The following is a 20,183-nucleotide window of genomic DNA, read 5'->3' as shown; positions in this document are numbered from 1 at the left end:
ATTTAAAAACAAATAATTCTGCCCCCCAAAATCCCTTCCTTCCCTTTCACCCCAAGGTGATCCAAAGGATTTTCCAGGGGGAAGGGGTTGTTTATACTAACTGCCTGTCGCTTAGACAAGAAGCAGGAGAAGTCAGTAACCTTGATATAAAACATCTGTCCAAGCTACCAAAAGATAAATGATCCACTATTGGAAGCAAAGTCTACTCAGACAAGAAAAAGAAAGTTTGGGAAAACTCAAAAGCCAGACTTTCAAACAGTAATTGACCCCCAGGCTAATGTGAAAGTAGAACTGTCAAAGCAGAGAGTATGGATGCTTGCAACTCCTACTAAAGAAAGAAGCCCACTCACAATAAAGATAATCTCACCTCCTGCTGTGAAAGAACTCTCACAACATGCATAAGGTGTTTGAAATGTGAAACTACCATGAAAAGACAACAGAAGACATTCAAATGCCATAGAAGTTTATTACAGAAAAAACATGTTCAGCAAACATTTAAAAAAATTATTACACACTGTATTCAAAAGTGAATATTTCTTCCAATAACTGTTGCTTAGAGTCTCATGCCAGATTCAGTTCAATCACTTTAAATACCAAATCAGGATATTCATAGTAGGCCCCTCACCAGCTCAAGCAAGGGTGAGAACAGTGGATGAATGTTCACCCCAATCTCCCTTTCCAAAGCAGCATCAATTTGTTGCTCTAGAGTAGTTAAAGCAGAGCCCAATTGTACTATGGCCAATGCACTACCTCTAACTTCAACAATTTTCCCTATATAAGGATGTGGCTTAATGTCATGTACCATATTCTGTGCCATGTCAGCAAGGACAACATTGATTCCAGAAATAAAATTCTATTCCTACCTATGCTCAAATTCAAAGTATTGCACTCAATAATTTAGATTTGGAAAACAAAGCTAAATATTAATGTATTATCTAAAATTATCCATTTTAAGTCAGTTCTGGTAGGCTGGTAGAAGTCATCTTCTTAAAAAAGAAAAAAAAAAAAAAAAAAAAGAAAGAAAATTCTACAGATTCCTGCAACTAAAAGTATCTCTTCTGGCAGGTAGAGAAGTTCTGGCCTGCAGTTAACCAATGCCAATAGTCAAGCTGAAGAATTCTGGGTAAGAGAAAAAAGGGCAGCCTTCCACAGACAGGCTTCAGGCTTTGCAAGTATAACAAATTATTTTTATTATTACTACATATATGTATCACTCCACTCTTGTAACAATTTCCCCCATTCTTTCAGTACATCCTTGAACTCTTACTAAGTATCATCTGCTCCACCTGGATAATTCAGCTAGCTTTTTTGGAGTAGGTGCTTTTCATCTTCTGCTACCTGATAAACAAACTCCTAAGTTTAAGTTATTTTAAAATAATACCAATGCCCAAATGCAACAAACCAGTATAAGAAGTAGCAGAATTCAGTCTGCAGAATGAGACAGAGATGACACCAAAACTCACCTCTTTTTCCTTCTTCAGTCCCTAACCCCACTCCTTACCAAGTCCCAGATCTGACAAGATGGTGATCATTCATGCTCTAGAAAGCAAGTTCTGAGCAGAGCAGGGTAGATTTAGAAAGAGGACAGGCAAGGAGAAGAGTTTTCACTAGGACGAAAAAGCAGAAGCAAGCAAAATGAACAAAGATGGGTACAACTACAACAACATGTAGGCAGCACAAAGAGACATTTGGGTTTGTTCAGCATTGCCTTGTTGTCTTTGTGCTCTTCAGTGATTAGCAAATTGTGAGAAAGAATATCTGCTTTTACCAGTCTCACTGAGCTGATGAAAGAGCTGAAGAAGTTCATAGCTTCTGACCTCAGCTGAACAGCTGGTCATGAAGATAGCATAAGACCCATCATGTCTGGCCATCATTTAAATAAAAATAAGTGGAGCTTTGTGAGACAAAACTTGACAGTTAAAGAACAAAACCTACTTACAAAAAAAACAAAACAAAAAAACCCAAACAACAAAATCCACCCCCCCCCCCCCCCAAGCCTAACCTGGTATTAATACTGTGTAGGCATATCATTACAAATATAAAAAACTTATGCAGGACTTTGGTAATAACTTTTGGAGTTTTACAAATGCCATGCTCCAGACACATTCCATCTCGAATAACCCTCAGTACCACAGCTGTACAGTTCAACAGCACTTCTAACAGCACCAGCATGGTGCATGTCCTTTTATGCAAGGATATAAGGTTGATGAGGAGTTACTTAATGTCTCTTACTGTTTTCTAATAAAATGAGAAAGGTTAGAGAACTAAAAGTTACTGAAAAACAGAGCTGTGCCAGCAGTTTCCAGTGATGACCTGACATGATTTTTCCTCCAACTGACATCCAAGTAGTTATGGAGTTTACATAGTCCAGCCCAGCACTCATTTCAAATGAACTTTCTGTACCATGTGGTACTCCAGAGACATCTGGAGGATGGAAGAAAATGGTTAAGGAAAATCATTAGCTTATACATTATCATAGCACTTATTTAGGTTTTCTAAATTAAGCATAAACAATTGAAGAGGAGGAAAGTGCAGATAGTGTCCTGCAACAGAATTTGGAGGATCATTTTAGAAGGGAAAACCGAAAAAGAATCCAACATGAAACACCAGAAAGACGGTGAAGGAAGCTGTAAAACAAAGTCACGGCATTCCCTGTTTGGAATCTTTTCCTGGACTTCCATTCTCAATAAATCTGTGTAGACATCTTTACTGTACGGAAGCAAATTCAACTTGTGTTCCAAGAGCCATACTGAAACCCCTCCCCATTTTACCTAGCACCACAACCGGTACCACAAAGCTCCACTGGTCAAACAAAACTCTCTAATAAACTTGTACTTCTATAGCCTTCACAGTGTCCTCCTCAGTAACACTTACCCAAGCCCATTATCTTTGGTAAATTCCCCTGCATGACACCCAAAAACCTCCAACAAAAACCCAACCAAAAAAAAAAACAAAAACCAAACCAAAAACCCACCAGTAAACCACTTTCTCTGATCACCAGCTGGGTTTTGTTTCTTTTCCACTAGATTTAATGGGCAGCAGAAAATGAAGAAAAAACACCAACCATCCAAAACAATACTCCCTAGTGGTAAACAAAGGGTATCTCTAAATATCCCTGGCAAGTTGTTTTAGTGAGTGAATGACTCTTTCTTTCCTCCTCTTTTTTTTTGTTACGAGAGAGACTTTTCACAGCAGAATAAAATACTAAGAACATTTAGTTTCTTTTAAAGAAAAGTATTTTCAAACAGATAAAAGAAAGGATGCTCAAACAAGAATTTCTATACTTTATAGAAATAAAAACTTAAAATAAATACTTTGATTTTAATATCATTACTTTCAAAAATACTGACTTTGGGGTTTAGCAAAAGGAGATGGGCTATTAAACTCAGTGAAGAAGAGTCACCCTCAAATGGTGACATAGTGCAAAGGACCACCTTACCGTACCAGAATGAACCATGAGCTATTTCACAGTTTAATTTGTATAAACTAACTGGTGTCATTCAAGCTGTCATGACAAGCCTGCAAAGACTTGAACAGCCTACATGTATTTGGAAACAGAGGTCATTGCTTCGAAGGTCACGAAATGCCACGTAAGACACTACGTGGTTTGCCATGGCTATGAACATAGCACAACAAGGCGAGACATTTTTTCTGAGCTTTTTTGGCTTGGAAGTCTTGAAGCAAAACATTCTGGCCAAATCCTGCTTGAGTTTGTTTGACTTTGGATATTTTTCTCTCACCTACATGCTCCATTCCACCCCACCGTTTGAACAGCAACGTTATCACAGAGCACAGATGCAGCTGACTATCACAGAGATGGGCATTTCTGAGGAAAAGAGAAATAGCATCAGAAAACTGTAAATAAAGGAGAAGGTAGGAGCAAGCAGACGGAACGGCCTTGCCCATCTTTCCTGCTCTCTTTGCAGGCCTACCAGAAAACACCGTCTGCCCTGTCTGCTGCTTCCCTTCTGTCAATCTCGTGGCTGCCTTCACAGGACTTGATAATAGTCCTGTGAGGTAATGAAAAACACTTTGCACAAAACTGGCTTGCTGGAGTACTAAGGCAGAGAAGAGGTGAGTAAATAGAGGGAGATAAAGAAGGAAGAGTTCAATGACTTTACACAAACCAAAAAAAACAAACCCAAAAACTTATAAAATGGGCAATTTTAAAAATTCAGCCCTGTATGTGTGTGCCAGACTTATTAGATTGCAGGCTCTTTGGAGCAGGGACCACGCAAGACAAGGTGCTTATTCAGTGCTCAAGTACAAGCTTGCCATCAGCTGAGGCTGCCTTTGGACATGACCTCATTGTAAAAACATTACCCTCAATCACAGTGGTCCTTGAAAACTGCCTCCTGGCTAGTTGATCCTTATTACAGATTTCACAGTAGCTATTAGGTATATTTGCATCTGTGTCTTTAAAAAAATGAGAGAGAGAGAGAGAGACGGAGATACCTGGGGAGTTGCGGGGGGAGAAGTAAAAAAGCACGTCTGAACAGATGATCTTTACAGTCCCCCCCTCCTGCTGCTAGAAGCTTCCCACTCAGCTTCTGCTCCTATTTGTTCATCTTTCTCTGGCAAGAACTACTCTTAACTGTGTTAATTTTCCTTTTTGTGGGTTAATGTTGGGTAACGTGCTTGCAATTGCCCACAACTAATAGATTTCCAGTGATTGACTTTACTGCACTCCTGGCAGTAAGTAGGGCATATTTCTTGAACCAGGGTCATTTTAAGGGATTCCAGAAAGTACCTTCAGACATTTAATGGCTTCATTTAAACAGCTACTTTCTTGGTTCCATGCAGGATTTTGAGCAGGAGGACAGTATCTTCAAAGGGAGGTCACTATCCCCTCGAATATTAAGTGAGAACCATTTCAAGAGTTTGAACAAAGCATGAAGCATGACCTTTTTCCATTTATTTACTTAAGGCTAAACTTGGCAGATATGAAAATATCCAACTGTAGTTAGACAGCCATGATCTCAGCCTCTGGCTGTGCAAAGACATCTTAAATCTGTAGGTTCTGTGCAGATCCAGAGGATTTTTGCCAAAATGTTTCCTGAATAAAATTAAATATTCCTTCATGTTAAGCTTTACATTTTTTTCCTCCTGCTTCCTTCATAGCCTGTTATAATCCCAAATTAAAAATATACAATGCTTTAGGATTAGTGGTGCTTATTCTGCAGTTTCCCAGCCAAAAATGACTGCTATAATTCTTTAATCATTAAAAAAAAAAGGTTAAGTGTCACACATATTCTGCCTTTAAAAACCAGTGAGGCACAGCCTATTTCTAATTACTATCCATTTACCTGGGAGTGATACAAGGAGAAGGTGAGAAGATATAGCCCGACCAAGGAAAATTTCAGGAGCACCCAAGGCCCGGGTTGCAGTTGCAGAATGAATGGCATCTGTCAAGAGCATCCTGTAAGAAGCTGCATACCAGAAGCCACTTGCATCATTAGCTGCAAAGCCCTAGATAAAGGATTATCTCGATGCTTTGGCCCTTCAAAACCCAATAAAAATGTTGTATACAGCATTTATAGTTACAACTACATCGGTCTCTTCCCAGCGTTAATCCACCCCTTCCTTGGTTTAGCAGCTTCACATCTTCATGAAAATCTTTTCCAAAGCTGTATGTACAGCATTAGCAGAGGTGCACACTTTGGTTTCTTTGCAAGTATTAGCTACCACCGGTTAGGACTGTGGCTTTGTATTTCACAGAATAGAGAGGGAAAGACGACTACCTGTAGCTTTCCCCTACCGATGCAGGCTAACCGCAGTGGGTCTCTCCTTCCCCCAGACATGGCAGAGGAAGGTACGCGGCCAGGTCACAGTTATCTTCTTGTGTAGTTTTAAATCTGTGGAGCTGTATGCTGCCATTGTTGATGTGCCTACTGTAGGCCTTTCATTTAGTCAAATGCTTGTGTCTCATGTGCACCTTCAACCCCCTGCCTAAATCTCAGCACGCGGTTCTTGCATAGGGCACTGAAATCCCAAATATTTGCAAACTTCCTCATGCTAAGGTAAGCATATATGGTTTGCAACTAACAGGCTATGCAAGTCGAAGGACAAGTGGTTTAATAATGACCAACGTTCAGATAGGACCTTCTGCAGAAAAGTATCTGGATCTTAAGAATTCGACTGTTTCGTGTACCATGATCAGAACCCAATGCAATCCATATGATTTGCCTCAAAACCCCACGTGGGCCACAGCACCATCTCCTGGAATCAGAAGGTCCATTGCAAGAAAATGCTGCAGTTCTTCACATTCTGTAAAGAGAACAAAACAAAAAAATTCCACCAACATCCCCAAAACACTGAAGGCAAGGGCCTTCAGTTAACCAATGCAAAAATTGACCTGTGCAACATTTCTTGCGTTTCCAAGAAGGTACTGAGCTTCATAAGAAGCCAAGCCTTCCTTACACTGATGAAGAGCGGCAGAGCAGAGAGAACTGTCCACAGCTCCCTCCACATAACTGAGGACATTATTCATGCCCTGCAGGCACATTCAACTGTTAGTTACCGCTGCCCAGACAAGCCGTGATATGACTCTGTGAGCCTGGTTTTGGTTTGGCCTTCAAAGAGACTAGAAGCACTCATGCAGTCTTATATAGATGGCAAAAAAACAACTGAAAAGCAGGACAAAGGCCACTTAATTGTTTCTTGACACACTCTAGGCGTGAGTGCTCCTAGTCCCATCTCTGGCAAGGTCACACAAAGTTGACGCCACTTTGTGTAACTTACACAATTTTTTCCCCCAAGAACAGCTGGAGAACATGCATGGGCAGTTAAAACAGAGACCTATCATCTGATCTTACTCATTTGCAATCCTTAGTTACAAAACATAACATTAGAAAGTGATTAACAATATACAGAGCAGATCTGCAAAGCCTGAATAGTAATTATAGACAGCATAAGCCCATCTCGGCTGCATCCAGGCTAAAGAAAATACGACAGAAAAATAATGCAGGTGAATAAAGACTAAAAGTGAAAAATAAATCAGACTTTCTGTGGGCAAGGTCTAGAAAGCTAACCTGATCAGAAACAGAACAGAACAGTCAATTTGCTTATCTTGCACAGATATTAATTTGTTATGCTAACCTAACAGCTACTTAAAGATTAAGACAATTGCATAAAAATTATTATGAAAAAGGACTATTCTTGAAGAAGGTGTTCTTCTGACTTTTAGCCTATGCTCACGCAGAGGTTGCCTTTTCTGGGTGCCTCGATATCTTCGCTCTGTCATTTTTCTATCTTCATCTCTAAACTTAAGCCTTCCCTTGAAGGCTGGACATCTATTAGTGCTTTCCAAGTACAATCTCAGGATTATCTTTGTTTCCTCTCTCATTTCTTAGAATTATCATTTCACGCTGCTGTCGTGTATGACAACTCCACCTCTGATCCGTATTGCACTTGTTTTAATTTTTAATTTTCCTGTATTACGTCTGGGCCTAACACTAACTGAAAAACGATGTAAGAATCAATCTATTACCAACTGCCCCTCAGCTGAGATACAGTAGTCAACTAAAACACAGTGTGGATGGCTTTAATACAGCTTGACACCTGAAATACAGCTGCTCATTCCACATGTTAGCAGACAAACTAGGAATGAGCTTAGGAACACAAGCTCAATTGCCCAATGTGTGGGCACACCTTATACGTCAACATTATTAGCCATCACATTGTGACTGAAGTGATAAACACACAAACCGACTGTATTCTAGCCCATCAAACCCAGACAGCATCCCTCTTCTCCTCCTCCAGCATAAAGCCACAACTGTTGCTCACTGAGTTGCCAAGTTCCTGCATTATCACTAGTAACTTAAAAACAGGATTACACCCAAATAGTACAAAAACTTTAAGGCCACGGGGTGAAAAAGCAAAGGGACTTTATTAATAAAGAAGTGCTTTGTTAGAGATTATTAGAGTCTCTGGTTCTGCATATTAACAACACAATGCCTTTAAAAAATAAATACACCTGCATTTTCATGTCACTTGGCTTTTGCAACTCTCCTCCTTTCCCATATAGAAGCACTGGACTCAGGTATGTTCAGAAACCATAGCAAGGTGGTATCATCAATAAAACGCAGCCTCCTGCCAACACTGTGTGATCAGGTGAATGCGGACACCGTAACAGGGAGACCAGGGCTCTCCCTCATGCATTTCATAGTCGGGGTAGGTACGCATTCCTTGGCTGACCAGGAATAGGGAAGCAGCTTCATTTATTTATTTATGTATTTATTTATTTATTTATGTACAGAAAGAGGACAGTGGCTAAGGAAAACAAACAGAAACAACACAACACATTGTGACTAAATCCAGGAGATTCACACACAGTTTCATTCTACCAGAAATTAAAGGAAACCTGCCAAGTTTTTACGTTTTCAACTTCACTTTCTTTACAGTCCTCTCACCTTTATGACTGTCCTCCCTATTTAGCTTTTTCTGCAGGTTTTAGAAGGTGTCCTAAATCAAGAGCCTTTCTTCTCTGTCAGCCAGGGTCTCCATTACCCAGGCAGTGCCTCTACAAGTCACGGGAACACCTGAGGCCAGGTGAGGGCTGGGGTCTCCAACGACTAGTCCTAGTCCCCTCCGGGAGGCCACTCAGACTCACTGTGCAGTCAGGAGGCCGTCTCCATCGAAGATCTTTTCCAGAGCTGCTCTCTCCCCATTGACTTTCTAGGTAGGGAGACAGTAATCACCAGGTGTGGACTCAGCCGACTGCACGATTTGACTCCACTGCACAGCAGTTGCTGCCTTCAGTTATCACTTACTGGTACACTGGAGTATCACCATCCGCAGGCTGGGGCCAGCCAGGAGGACGGACTAACATCCTGCACTTACAGTCAGATGGAAACGGGCCTACGGCACCGTCAACACGGTAACTACCCTACAACTTCATGGAGCCCAAAGCAGAGTCTCAAGCAGCTATCGCAAAGCTTCAAGAGATGCTTTTCCTGGAAAGGCTGGTTATTTAACCAAAGTCCCATTTTTAAAAGTCACTCGGGAAGCTTCTCCGCTGCTTTTCACTGAAATTTCAATTCCTGACTCACTAGGCGTTTTTATAGCATTACCATACATGCTACATGACCAGCATAGCTAAAATATCTAAGTGCCCACAAATAATTAAAAAGTCATCTCCATTTTTAAAATGTTTGGACAAATTTATTTATAGGGCAAGTCAGTAATTCACCCAAAGTCACACTTTCCAAACAAAGCAACTACGTCAAGTACTTAAAATACCACCCCTTTCCCTATGGCTCTGCCTCATGATGTCAGTTGGGATAGCTTTTTTCCCCTAGAATGCAGACAGTGACCTCACATCTTGCTAGCAGCAGCTCAAGACCCAGCTGTACTAGGCAGTACTGCACCGCTGGACAGAAAAGTCCTCTCCGACATGGAAACACCGACTCAGCAAAACGCTCAAGCGTTAGCCTTTTTATTTTATTTCAAACAAGGCTCATAAACTTATACCTAGGCACATACTAACATACCTTTCTGAAACAAATGGGAACAGAAAAGCTCCTCAACAGTCTTTATGAGACAGTGGATCGGAAAGCAAGTCAGCAACAACAGCTGAGGAAGACTGTTTTTCCAGTGAGCGCTTACAACGCTATTTCACAGCATATATACCTCGTCCCCGCTCTCTCTTCCCAAACATTTTGAATTCTCCTTAGCTTTACATCTTTCCAGCATTCTCAGTTTGCAGCTTCACGTACACTGAAGTGGGTTGGTAAAACTGTCTTCCTTTGCAGCATGTTGAATTTGATCCTCTGAAACCAAAAGTTAGACCTCATCTATCATTCACAGCATCTGGAAGACAGATCCTTGACTGTCTCAGGGGAGAAAGATCAAAAATCAAAATCTAATACCGGAAACTATCAGCAACCATAGAGCTAATCAGCTTTGGAAAACATGGTTTCTTTTCCATCAACAAAGCCCTCAAAAAGCTGTTGCTGGATTTGTCTTTTTTTGGTGACACAACCTTTTTCCTCTGAACGGAGTCGAAAGGATCACTTTTTTCTGTGCTATAAAGTACCAGCAGAAAAACCAAGCTGTACAATAATTCCCTTCTCTTTCCCATGCCCTTACAAATGCATAAGCCTCTGTCGCTAAACACCTTAACTCCAAGCAGCCAGATCTTCCAGAGTGGGATCCTGAGACAGAGAGGGCTTATTTGTTTCAGGGATCAGAAGCTACGTGGAAAAAAAAGAATGGCCAGGTCACAGAGGATGGAGAAAAGCAAGTACAGGAGAAACTGAAGCCTCAAATCGCACACGCAAGGGAAGAACTGCTTTGCTTTTCCACCTGTATCAGAGAAACACAAAGATCAACAACCGTGTGCAAAGCTCAAAGGAATCCCAATAGTCACTTGCATGGTAAAACAGCAAATGGAGTAAAGACTGTAACTTTAATTGCACTGATGAAGACTGAGTATAGGGGGGAAACTGTAATTCAGAAGTTGGGTTCAATTCTGATTTCCATTTCATCAATGTAAGCCTTGAATAACAGGACAGAACTTGGTTTCCTGTGTCTGATGATCCCAAATTACGATTTAAAAATAACCAATAACTTCTTAATACCAAAGTTCAAGATAATCGTGAATGCTAGGCACTCACACAAATCATCTAGTATTAGTCAGAGAGAATAGTTTAGTATAAACTGCTCCCCCTAGTAAGTACCAGGGAAGTATCCTTTGCGTAGAAGTGACCCTCAAGAGGGCTTTGGTTAATAATAACTAAGACCCCCAAAATCCTGCAAACATTTCCTTATGCACATGATTAACTTCTATGCATGTGGCCAGGCCAGGCCCATTTCTTTGAATTCAAAGAAAGTAATCACGTCTTAAAAGTTACTCTTGGGCAGACAGGCGTTCAACTTTGCCTCTGGAAGAGTTTTGCAACAGTTCTGTCTTTAGCTACCAATTTTTTAAAGCGCAGAAAACTCTGAACTATCACTCATATTTGTGACAATGGAGACCATTCAGCACTCTGAACAACTGGACCACAGGGGAGGTGGAAAAAGAAATGCATTTATTTATCTTCATATGCAATCCAAATAGAGAAAGAGCAGCCCAATGAGAATTTAGAGATTCTTCCTTCCCTGCATCCATCAGGCTCAAAAATAAAAATTTCCAAAATACTGTATTATACTATATCCAGGAACTGCTGGATAATTGTGAAGAGCATTACTGAATAATTCAGGACCAAATGCAACATGACATTGTGCCTGAGAAGTGTCCACGTTGTATTTGTTTGTTTTTAAACCAACACCCTCCGGTTTTACATCTTCCACACTAGCTTTCAACACATTCATAGAAAACAGCGATTCACAGAAAACAGGATCCTTCTTCAGTTTTTTTCTGCTACAATTTCGAGCAAAAGGGTTATCGCCAGAAGGGAAGACCTCTGCTTCAAATGCAGCTGAAAAACATCTTTGCCATTTGACTTACACTGAAGCCTGAAAGATCTGGTCAAAAGGCAGGAGTCATCTGCTGAAATACCGTTGTCTACATGCATACTAGATGTTTGGACTACCTTTATATTCAATTGGCAGAAACAGCACTTCTCAGCTCTGATTCTGCTGACTAAATGTAGACTTCCACTTCAGGAAGAGATGAATTGCTCCCTAGAAATGTTCTGCTTCCTGACTATAAAGGGAGTCCAGAGAGCTGCGTTTCAACAGACAAATCCCACCTTCTCCACGCTGGGTATCACACTGAACAACCATGTCTGGTTTCTCTGCTCAGACCCTACCAGCTTCGCTGGAGTTTCTGCCACTTAGACTGGTAGAAGTAAACCGGTGTAGTTACCCCAGGCTCCGTGCACTGTCAATGGAAAGAAAGGGGCATCTCTGAGAGGCAATTCAGCTCACATGAAAATCTGAATTCTCCCCAGAAATGCCACTGTGTCTCCACAGATTATGGGAATGAGCCAAAGGACTTCACCTCTTAAAAAGGTGAAGCAGTGAAATGCCTTGAGTTAGACAGGTTCAGGCTCTCACTGTTGAGAAGGTGGGAGATGCTGAGTACTCTCATCCCTTATCTCCTCTCCACACCAGTGAGTCTTGAAATGTATAGGATCAGACCCCACCATAAAAGGCAAGGTTGCAGTATGGATTACAGAGTCCTTCATAAAATACTTTGAAGAAGAGTAAAAACAAAACCACACCAGGGAAGTTTGAAAAAATCTGTATCGTGGCCTACATAGTGTCTGTCCACCCACAGCTTTGCCAAGTGAGGATAAACAAGAGCTGAATGAAACTCCGCAAGCGCACACTTCAGTTGGCCAAATATCCAACACAGTCTAGAGCAGCTAAGAACTAGTCTGCACTCTCTTAAGGTTTAAAAACAGAAGTGCAGACCCTCAAAAGGGTCTGAGATTCATCTGTTAGCAATGCGTGCCCTCAGCTGGCCAGGTGACACGGGGAAGTAAGATGGCAGACCCGGATCCAGGCTCTCACACACTCGCGCTTCTGCCACCGAAAGAAGTCACCTCGTTAGCCTAGGACAGCAGGGCTTCTGCATTCGACTTCTGCAGGAACACAGGATTTGGCAGCCTCCAGAAATCTGAGCTCTCTATTTTTCTTCCCTTCGTTTACTAATGCCCATTTCCCCTTCCCCGCCTCCTTGCTCCCAATGCACACACATTTTAATGCTAAAACCCAGGAGTTACATGGCTTTTCCATACTTCTGGGCAAATATTACACACTTTCCCTCCAAACTAGCAAGTATGCCTTCTCCACAGAGGTAGCAAACCTGCTGTAGGAGCACAGTGCTTCATAGGGAAATACTTCAGATTAACCCCCCAAAATTACCTGCACATCTCATGCCTTAAGAAAGCTTTGCATCCACCATCTCACACAAAAATACACTCCCTACAACATTGTGATACATTGCACACTCTTAATGGTTTCTACAGTTACGTAGTCACAGACAATGTAATTAACAAGCAACATTCCTTCCTGTAAAATAGGAGGGAGAAAATAAACAGGATAAAAGTTCACAAAAATAAATTTGAGCTCAGAAATAAAAGTACATTTTCAATTTAATTTCATCATTTACTGTGTCAAAGATGATACAAGCCTGGATTACCTAGGTGCAAGCACAGGTTTTTCAATCAGTTTGATTTACAAAATACCTTGTGTCCCTTTATGAGGAAAATGATACCTTATTTACCCTCTTCAAATACACATTAATGCTTTATTTCACTTTCCATTTCATTTGTTTTGTACACACTGAAATAAAGAAAAAACAATCCTGTTCTGAAGTTATATTTTGTTTTCTGTTCCTTGTTACATAACCAGAAGTGTTATAGGAAATACTATTGTGGAGTTAAAAAAAAAAAAATTAAAAAAAAAAACCAAAAAAAACCAGGCACATATCACTGCATCACAATAATGTGTAAGGTGCTCCTACACCCACTACTGGCATAGATTTAACTTAAAATTACATGTAATCTATAGCCAACTTTCAGGTCTATGCTGAATGCCCTTTCTGTGTTTCACCTCCTCCATTGCTGACAAAGAGGTAAGATTTTCCAGGTTAGTAACAGCAAAATTCCACATTGCAAAAACATTGAATCCTGTCATGCAAATAAAGTCATTCACAGGGTCTGAAAATGTCCCTCCCATGTCAAGGTTGGTCTTAAGCAAAGAAATGATAAGAAAATATGAACATGGATCTTATTTTCTTGTGGGAGAGCCAAGCACTTTAAAACCAACAGCCACATAAACCCTAAGCCATATCTTTAGAGAGAGATGGTGAATCACTACCAGTGCTCCTTTCTAATGAAACCAGAAGAGCACACCAGCCACTGTGCTGGAGACATTTCCTTGCAAAAAGCAAAAATATCCATGGTGGCAAGTGAATTTCTTGATCTGGGTGACTTATGACGTTAGGATCCTTTACATCCTTCACAAAAAGGGCCACGGACTCCATGTTGGAGAACACACTCATTCCATCCCTCTCTGCTCTGTGCACACCTGCCCAGGCAAAAGCACCTCATTTCTGAATTCGAGCACGCACAGGGACATATTCACATCGTCATCTGAACCCAACACACACCCACCATCTCCCACCGTAGCCTCCAGAGCCATTTGCAACAACCTGAAGCACTGCTCTGAATCCAACCGGTATTTTCCTCTCCCTTCTGCACTACAGCCCCAAGCCCAGAGCCCTGTAGCTCAGCCTGGTTCACCTGGGCCCACTTAGTTAAAATAAACACAAAGGAAGGGAACCCACTGGGCTGGCTGAACAACAAGACATTCGGCTGCAGAACTCCCTCACACTTGTGTGCATAGCTGATTTTACACCACTCGGCTGCTACATTGATATTATCTTGTCAGAAAGTACAGAGCAGCTTTCACCACAAATACTTGGAGCTTGAAAATTACAGCAAAGCACCAAGGCTGGGGAAAAACCAACTTTAGCTGGATGCAAAGTGCGCTGCAAGTGCAGCATTTGAAGCCTCAACATGACGCAACCGAAATCGTACCAGGGACGGGGGCTTGCTGAAGGAAACGGGACCCACGCAAAACCACAGCGTATATATTAGGTGCCTATAGCTCATTCGCTGCCCAAGCGAGGAGCGCCCTGCAAACAGAGATTTTTACACAAGCTACAAATCAACGAGGCAGCGTGGCTATGCCCATGCCAGTGACAAACTGCAGTGGGGAAGGGAGCCTGGACCGCTCCGCAGACCCGCCGCCCCCCTCCGCCACCCTCCCGCACCCCCTTCCCTCTCCCCTTCCCTTTGCCCCCCCCCTTAACCCTTCCCCTCTCAGAAGTTCAGGGTTGGTGCGGTGGGAGCGGTTTCGAGCCCAGCGATGGGAGCAGCCCGGCCTAAACGCCAAAGTCACCCCGGTGTCGGTGGGCTGCGGGAGGGCCAGCCAGGCCGACGCGCCCCTGCGGTGGGCTCCCGGCTGCCAGCCGCCCGGCCACCTGCGGGCCTCCACCGCCCTACCTTGCTCCTCGCCGGCCCCAAAGCAGGCTCTGGGGTCCTCGGGGGGGAGCCGGGCTCCGCCACCCTCCGGGGCTTTGCGTTTCTTCGACATCTGGTCGGTGTTTGGGAGTTGAGTTTCTCCTCTCTCTCTCCGGGGAGATGAGTGGATGTGGAGAGAGAGGGAGAGTGTGAGGGAGAGAGACACAGGGAGGGAGAGAGAGAGATTGAAAGAAATCGCTGCTTAAAGAGAGGGGAAGAGACTTTGGAGTGGCTGGAGAGCAAGTAGGAGGCAGGGACTAAGTGGAGAAATCCTACAAATCACAATCCCATCAATTCAGCCCCACGTCTAAAGGGGCTGTTGAGGTCTCCCCCTTCCTCGCTCATTCATCTGAGCGTGTGAGTGAAAATTAACGAGAGAGGCGATAGTCCTCTGTTGTTTTTCCAAATGTTAGCGGGTGGTGCTTTTTTTTATTGGGGGGGAGGAAGGAAGGAGGGAGCCGATTGATATTATTTTTCCCTGTTGGGATTCCTTCTGGTCAAAAAAAGAAGGGGGGGTAAAAGCTGAATGGATGGGGGGGGGAGTGGGGGGACGAGGGGATTAAAAAGAAACCCGGGGGCAGAGGAGGAGGAGGGATGACAAGAGCCTGCAGGTGCAGGGAGGCTAAATTCCCTGCAGGGGTCATGTGCTCTGGGAGCCGGGGATCCTCGGCTCCCCGGAGGCTGCCGGGGCCGGGGCCGGGCGGGGGCGCAGTGCGGCGCGGCCCGCGGGGGCGGCTCGGCGGGGGCTGCGGGCACCCCGCCCGGCACCTGCGGGAGCGGCGGCTCGGAGCGGTGCTGCGGGGCTCCGCAGCCGGCTGGGAATGAATGTGCACGAACCGCCCGCACCTCGCAAACTCCGCCGGCAAGTCAGTAGCCCCGCAGTCGGTCGGTCGGTCTCGCTCCCTCTGTAACCCTTTCAGTCCTGGGTGCAAGGTGTACCGCTCCCCCGGGGAGCCCCGTCTCGTCCCCCGTCCGTGTGTGTCCCCCCCACCTGCCCCTTTTCCTGGCGGATTTCAGGGCTCGCTAGCGGGTATTTATCCCCGGGGGGGGGGGGGGGAGGAGGGGGCGAGGACGCAACTTACCCTCCAAACTATGCACAAGCTCGTCTCTGCTTTCCCCTTCAGATCAACTTTAAAGAGCAGATTCTCGGTCCGGGAGGCAAAGAGGCAGGGGAGGAGAGGGGAAATGGTTTAGGAACAGCGGCTGCCAAGTGGGTGAAGTTCGGGGCACAATCCTGGCTCTTCCACGCTCCAGCAGCCCAGCATCTTCCCGGGATCTGGAGAACAAGGTGTTCAACAAGTCTTCTTTGTTACCCGAAATTGATTGATGATGGCTTTCCCGCCGGGCTGTATTTAACAAAACGATGCAGAGAGCTACTCTGACGAGCAGGAAATTTTAGAGGAGCTCGCAATATAGCTGCAGCTTTAATTTATCTATTTCTGTCTCTCTACGTACGTACGTACAAACACACATACACATGCACACCTGTGTATGTGTATATGTGTAGATAAATAAAAAGATATAACTCTACCAATACAATGTTGGGTCCGTGGGATCTTAGAAAAGCCTGCCTGTCGGCTGCGTGGAAGTTAAAGAGTTTTTCTTAAGCAAAAGGGGCTGATGCTTGGACACATCTCACGTCCAACAGGAGGCAATGACGTCTGTAGCTTCATTGCTATAACAGCACCAAGGCTGCAATTGCCATTCACTGAAATGATAAGGGGCGCTCAGACGTAAGCAGTCTGGACCTCTAGCAAGAGACTGAAGCGAAGATGGTTTTTCCCCTCCCAAAACAAATAATAATGCTAAAAAACACCTAAGGAAAAGAGACGGGGGAGCAGGGAAAGGAATCTAGGTCTTGCAGTCACACGCTTCTGCAACATGATCCTCTAGCTCCAGAAACATTTATTTTTTGCAGCTGACTAGACTTTGGGAAATTTCAATGTATTATGATTGCTCGGGCGGGGGGAGGGGAGGGATTTTTTTTTTTCCCTTAATTATTTCTGTCTCTCTTCAAGCAGGCATTGATGAAAGCCGGGTAAAAGTGCCCTCCCCCCACCTTTCCAAATATATTTAGGCTCGGGTACACGCTGAAGTGTTTCTGCTGTATGGCTAGATCTTCTCAAGTAGCAATTTCTTGCTATATAGGCTGCAACGATTTATTTTTTTTTTTTTTTAGCACTGGAAGGTGCTCACAAAGAAAAAAGGGGGAAAAAAAAAGCCGATGCGAAGCAGCCGGCTCCTCTCCGTGTGGGGTCATACTCCCACTGCCACGGTTTTGACCGCATACGGGGACCGCGGCAGCCCTGCCAAGCCGCGGCGGGGGCGGCGGCGGCGGTCGGGGGAGGGGGGGGGGAGCTGCTGGGCGCGGGGGCGGCGGGGAGGGGGGGGGTGGCCGCACGGCGGGGCCGCCAATCCCCGCGGGCGCTGCAGCCGCCGCGGGGTGGGGAGGGGGGGGGCCGTTGCCCGCCGCCCGCCCCTCCCGTGAGCCGCTGTCCTAGAAATGACAGCCCGGCTGTTAAATACCCCCCCCCCGCCGCCGCCGCCGGCTGCCAGCAGCACGCGGCTCCCGTTGCGGGCAGCGCGCCCGAAGCCCGCCGCGGGGGAGGGCAGCGCCGCTCCCGGCTGCTCCGGCCCACGCGTGGCCGCGCTGCCGCCGCGGTGCCTCCGCCGGGCTGGGCCGGCCCTTCTCCGCGCTTCGCCTCCGCCGGAGAGGGGGCCGCGGCCGGGACCGGGGGTGGGGCGGGCGGCGGCAGGGAAGGTCCTGGGGGATCCCGGCCCCCCCCGGGCGATCCCGGCCCCCCCCCCGGGCGCCTGCCTTCTGCCGGGGGGGGGCCGGTCTGCGGTGCCGGGCGGCTGGGACCTTGACCTGCTAACTCCGGGTGCCCTGGCCATCCCCGCCGGCTCCTTGCGGCCGGGTCCGGTTTTGGAGGCGCCCCGCGAACGCTGCCTTCTGCCCCCTCCCGTCACCCCCAGCCCCACGCTCAGCGTCCAGATTTTTCCTCCTGCGCCCTGCCAGGTCTGGGGCACGGCTTGTCCGGCCTCCAGATGATTACATGCAGTAAGTGGCTACTTGCCCAAACCATTAAGCCAGTTCTTTGCTGGAACAATTTTTGGATACTGGTGATGTAAGTGGTATCGCTGCAAGCCCGAATCAGGTTCGCTGTCTGCTGGAAGCACTCACAAGGTGCCGGGTTCTTTCTGTTTCCGAAGTTTATCCTGGTGAGAAGGGAAAGACAGCAAACAGGAGTGCCAAGCGGGGAGAGTAGGCATAAAGACTCCCTTGCTAGCACGGATGTTAAATTTGGCATTCGTGATGGCCTTTGATAGATCTGTTACGATAATCTCCCACACGAGGCTTTGGTAAGATTCAGCTGCATAATAAAGGAGGAGATTTTCACATCATCAGCAGAAGATGCTTGCTTTCTTACACAGTCTGATTCAGCAAGGCATTTATTTTTGTGAATGATTTGTGGAGTGTCCCAGGACCTAGTAGCACATCCCTTTCCTTCAGAGATACCCTAAAAAATGCACAGAGACCAGAATTGGATATATTTGTCAAGCTTTAGGGGCAATCCTATGCTATGTTGTACTTCATTTTATCTTAAGTACTGAATTTATAAATGTCCTCCCCCGTTTAGCACACAGAAGTCACAATGTGTCTATCCCAATGCAAGACACTGCATTATCCCCCATCTGCGTTGTAGGAAGTTCCCATCAAGATCTGCCTTTACACGAGTTTCCACTAAATTATTACCATGCTGACAGATCATGTTTTTACTACAGTATCATGGAAATCAGGGATGGAAATATGGAATAGATTTTCTCCTGGGGGGGGGCGGGGGAGGAAATGGGGTGAACAGGATAATTCCATAAAGAGTAATCTCTGAGGCTGTACCAAGCCAAAATTTAAGTCTAACTCCCTTCGGGATTTTACTCCATCCTCTCTATTAGATGTTGCCAAAGGAAAGCTTTCCATCCGGTAACTCCTAAGCACTCTTTTTTAAAATTTCTTCCCATCACATACAAGATTTGGACCATCCTGAGGAGCTACCTTCTCCATAGGTGAACTCTTTGACACATACAATAGGAGAGCAGGAGGAAACAAAGGGAAGGCAGTACCAGTTCCCATGTTCCGTACCAACACTGGCTTTCTTTACTCACAGCCTCGAAGTGATTCTGCACCTCAAGTCATTCTGGGACAGTCTCAGAGGGAGACAGGAGAAGGGGAGAAGACAGCGTGTTGCTCGTTGACTGGATACAGCCCAGAGGAGAAAGGCAAAGAGAAAGCTTTTGGGGTGGGGATAGTACCAGTCTGAAATAACTTACCAGTGTTTGGGGTTTCTTTGTGTATCACCACTATTTACTGATCGTTTTTTTTTAGGTAAGAATTCTAGCAGTTCCCACTCCCACCTCCAGATGAATGCTGCCTTCCATCCTTGCCTGGCACTTGATTAGATATCCCTCAGGTAGGCCTCAAGGAAAAAAGTCAAATATGGTACACAAGAGCTCTGCTATTAGTTCATTTTTAATGCTATGAAAAGTAACTAATTTCTATGCTGTTGTTTAAATGCTACCCGCTTTCAGTGACTTAGGTAATTTCTTTTGGATAGGATTACATGAACTGTTTTCTTTTGGTGGGCTTACGTCACCAAACTTAAGCAAGTGGCGTTCAGTCTATCAAGTCTTTTCATCAGAAGAGAAGAAGGTCCTGATCTAAAGCTTGTGAAGGTCAAGAAGAATCCTTACATCGCGTTCAGCCATCCCTCACTTTGGGATTCCAGAAGTAGGCCTTGGGACCTGGAGTTAAGGCCCTATGAAACACAGCTGTGCTCAGAGATAGACTTGAAGTGTTTTCAGGCTTATGGATTTGGACTGGGTATTTGCCTCACATGAGTCAATAACTGAAATCATCAGGCAAAAGACCTTCAATAAATACAGCTCAGTTTGCAAACACTTTACTTTTTGCTTTATTTTTTAAAGCATTACCAGCCTAACCTGTCAATCATGTTCACAAAGGACCATTCACAGCGGTTTTCAGGGACTAGTCAGCCTGAATGCAGCATATTTTAAAGGGATATAAATTAAAAGTTCAGAGGAGACAGAAATAGCATTGGTTAAGACAAACCTGCCTCTGTACAATACACAGTGCACAGACACAGAAAATAATCAAACGCAATAGTCCTAAGACCGAGAGAGGTCTTC

General features: G+C 44.8%; 2 long non-coding RNA genes across 4 annotated transcripts; one reads left to right on the top strand and one right to left on the bottom strand.

Moving 5' to 3' along the window:
* Positions 1-446: 446 nt before the first annotated feature.
* LOC138686051 (uncharacterized) lies at positions 447-16,172 on the bottom strand. 3 transcript variants are annotated; one of them, XR_011325351.1, is made up of 5 exons: positions 16,061-16,172; positions 5,307-5,469; positions 4,751-4,849; positions 3,741-3,826; positions 447-2,424 (listed from the first exon to the last, which is right to left on the bottom strand). It is a non-coding gene; the product is annotated as an uncharacterized lncRNA (long non-coding RNA). The 3 variants fall into 3 exon arrangements; XR_011325350.1 differs by having other exon boundaries at positions 5,307-6,267; positions 16,061-16,153; XR_011325352.1 differs by lacking the exon at positions 16,061-16,172 and adding an exon at positions 14,961-15,462.
* Positions 15,560-19,934, top strand: LOC138686050 (uncharacterized). Its single transcript, XR_011325349.1, has 5 exons — positions 15,560-15,844; positions 16,103-16,266; positions 19,145-19,276; positions 19,363-19,476; positions 19,592-19,934. It is a non-coding gene; the product is annotated as an uncharacterized lncRNA (long non-coding RNA).
* The last annotated feature ends 249 nt before the right edge of the window (positions 19,935-20,183 follow it).

The sequence above is a fragment of the Haliaeetus albicilla genome, chromosome 7 (assembly GCF_947461875.1).
Source record: "Haliaeetus albicilla chromosome 7, bHalAlb1.1, whole genome shotgun sequence".
NCBI lineage: Eukaryota > Metazoa > Chordata > Aves > Accipitriformes > Accipitridae > Haliaeetus > Haliaeetus albicilla.
Note: the sequence above shows the minus strand (reverse complement) of the source record. Positions and strands in the feature narration are given on the sequence as shown.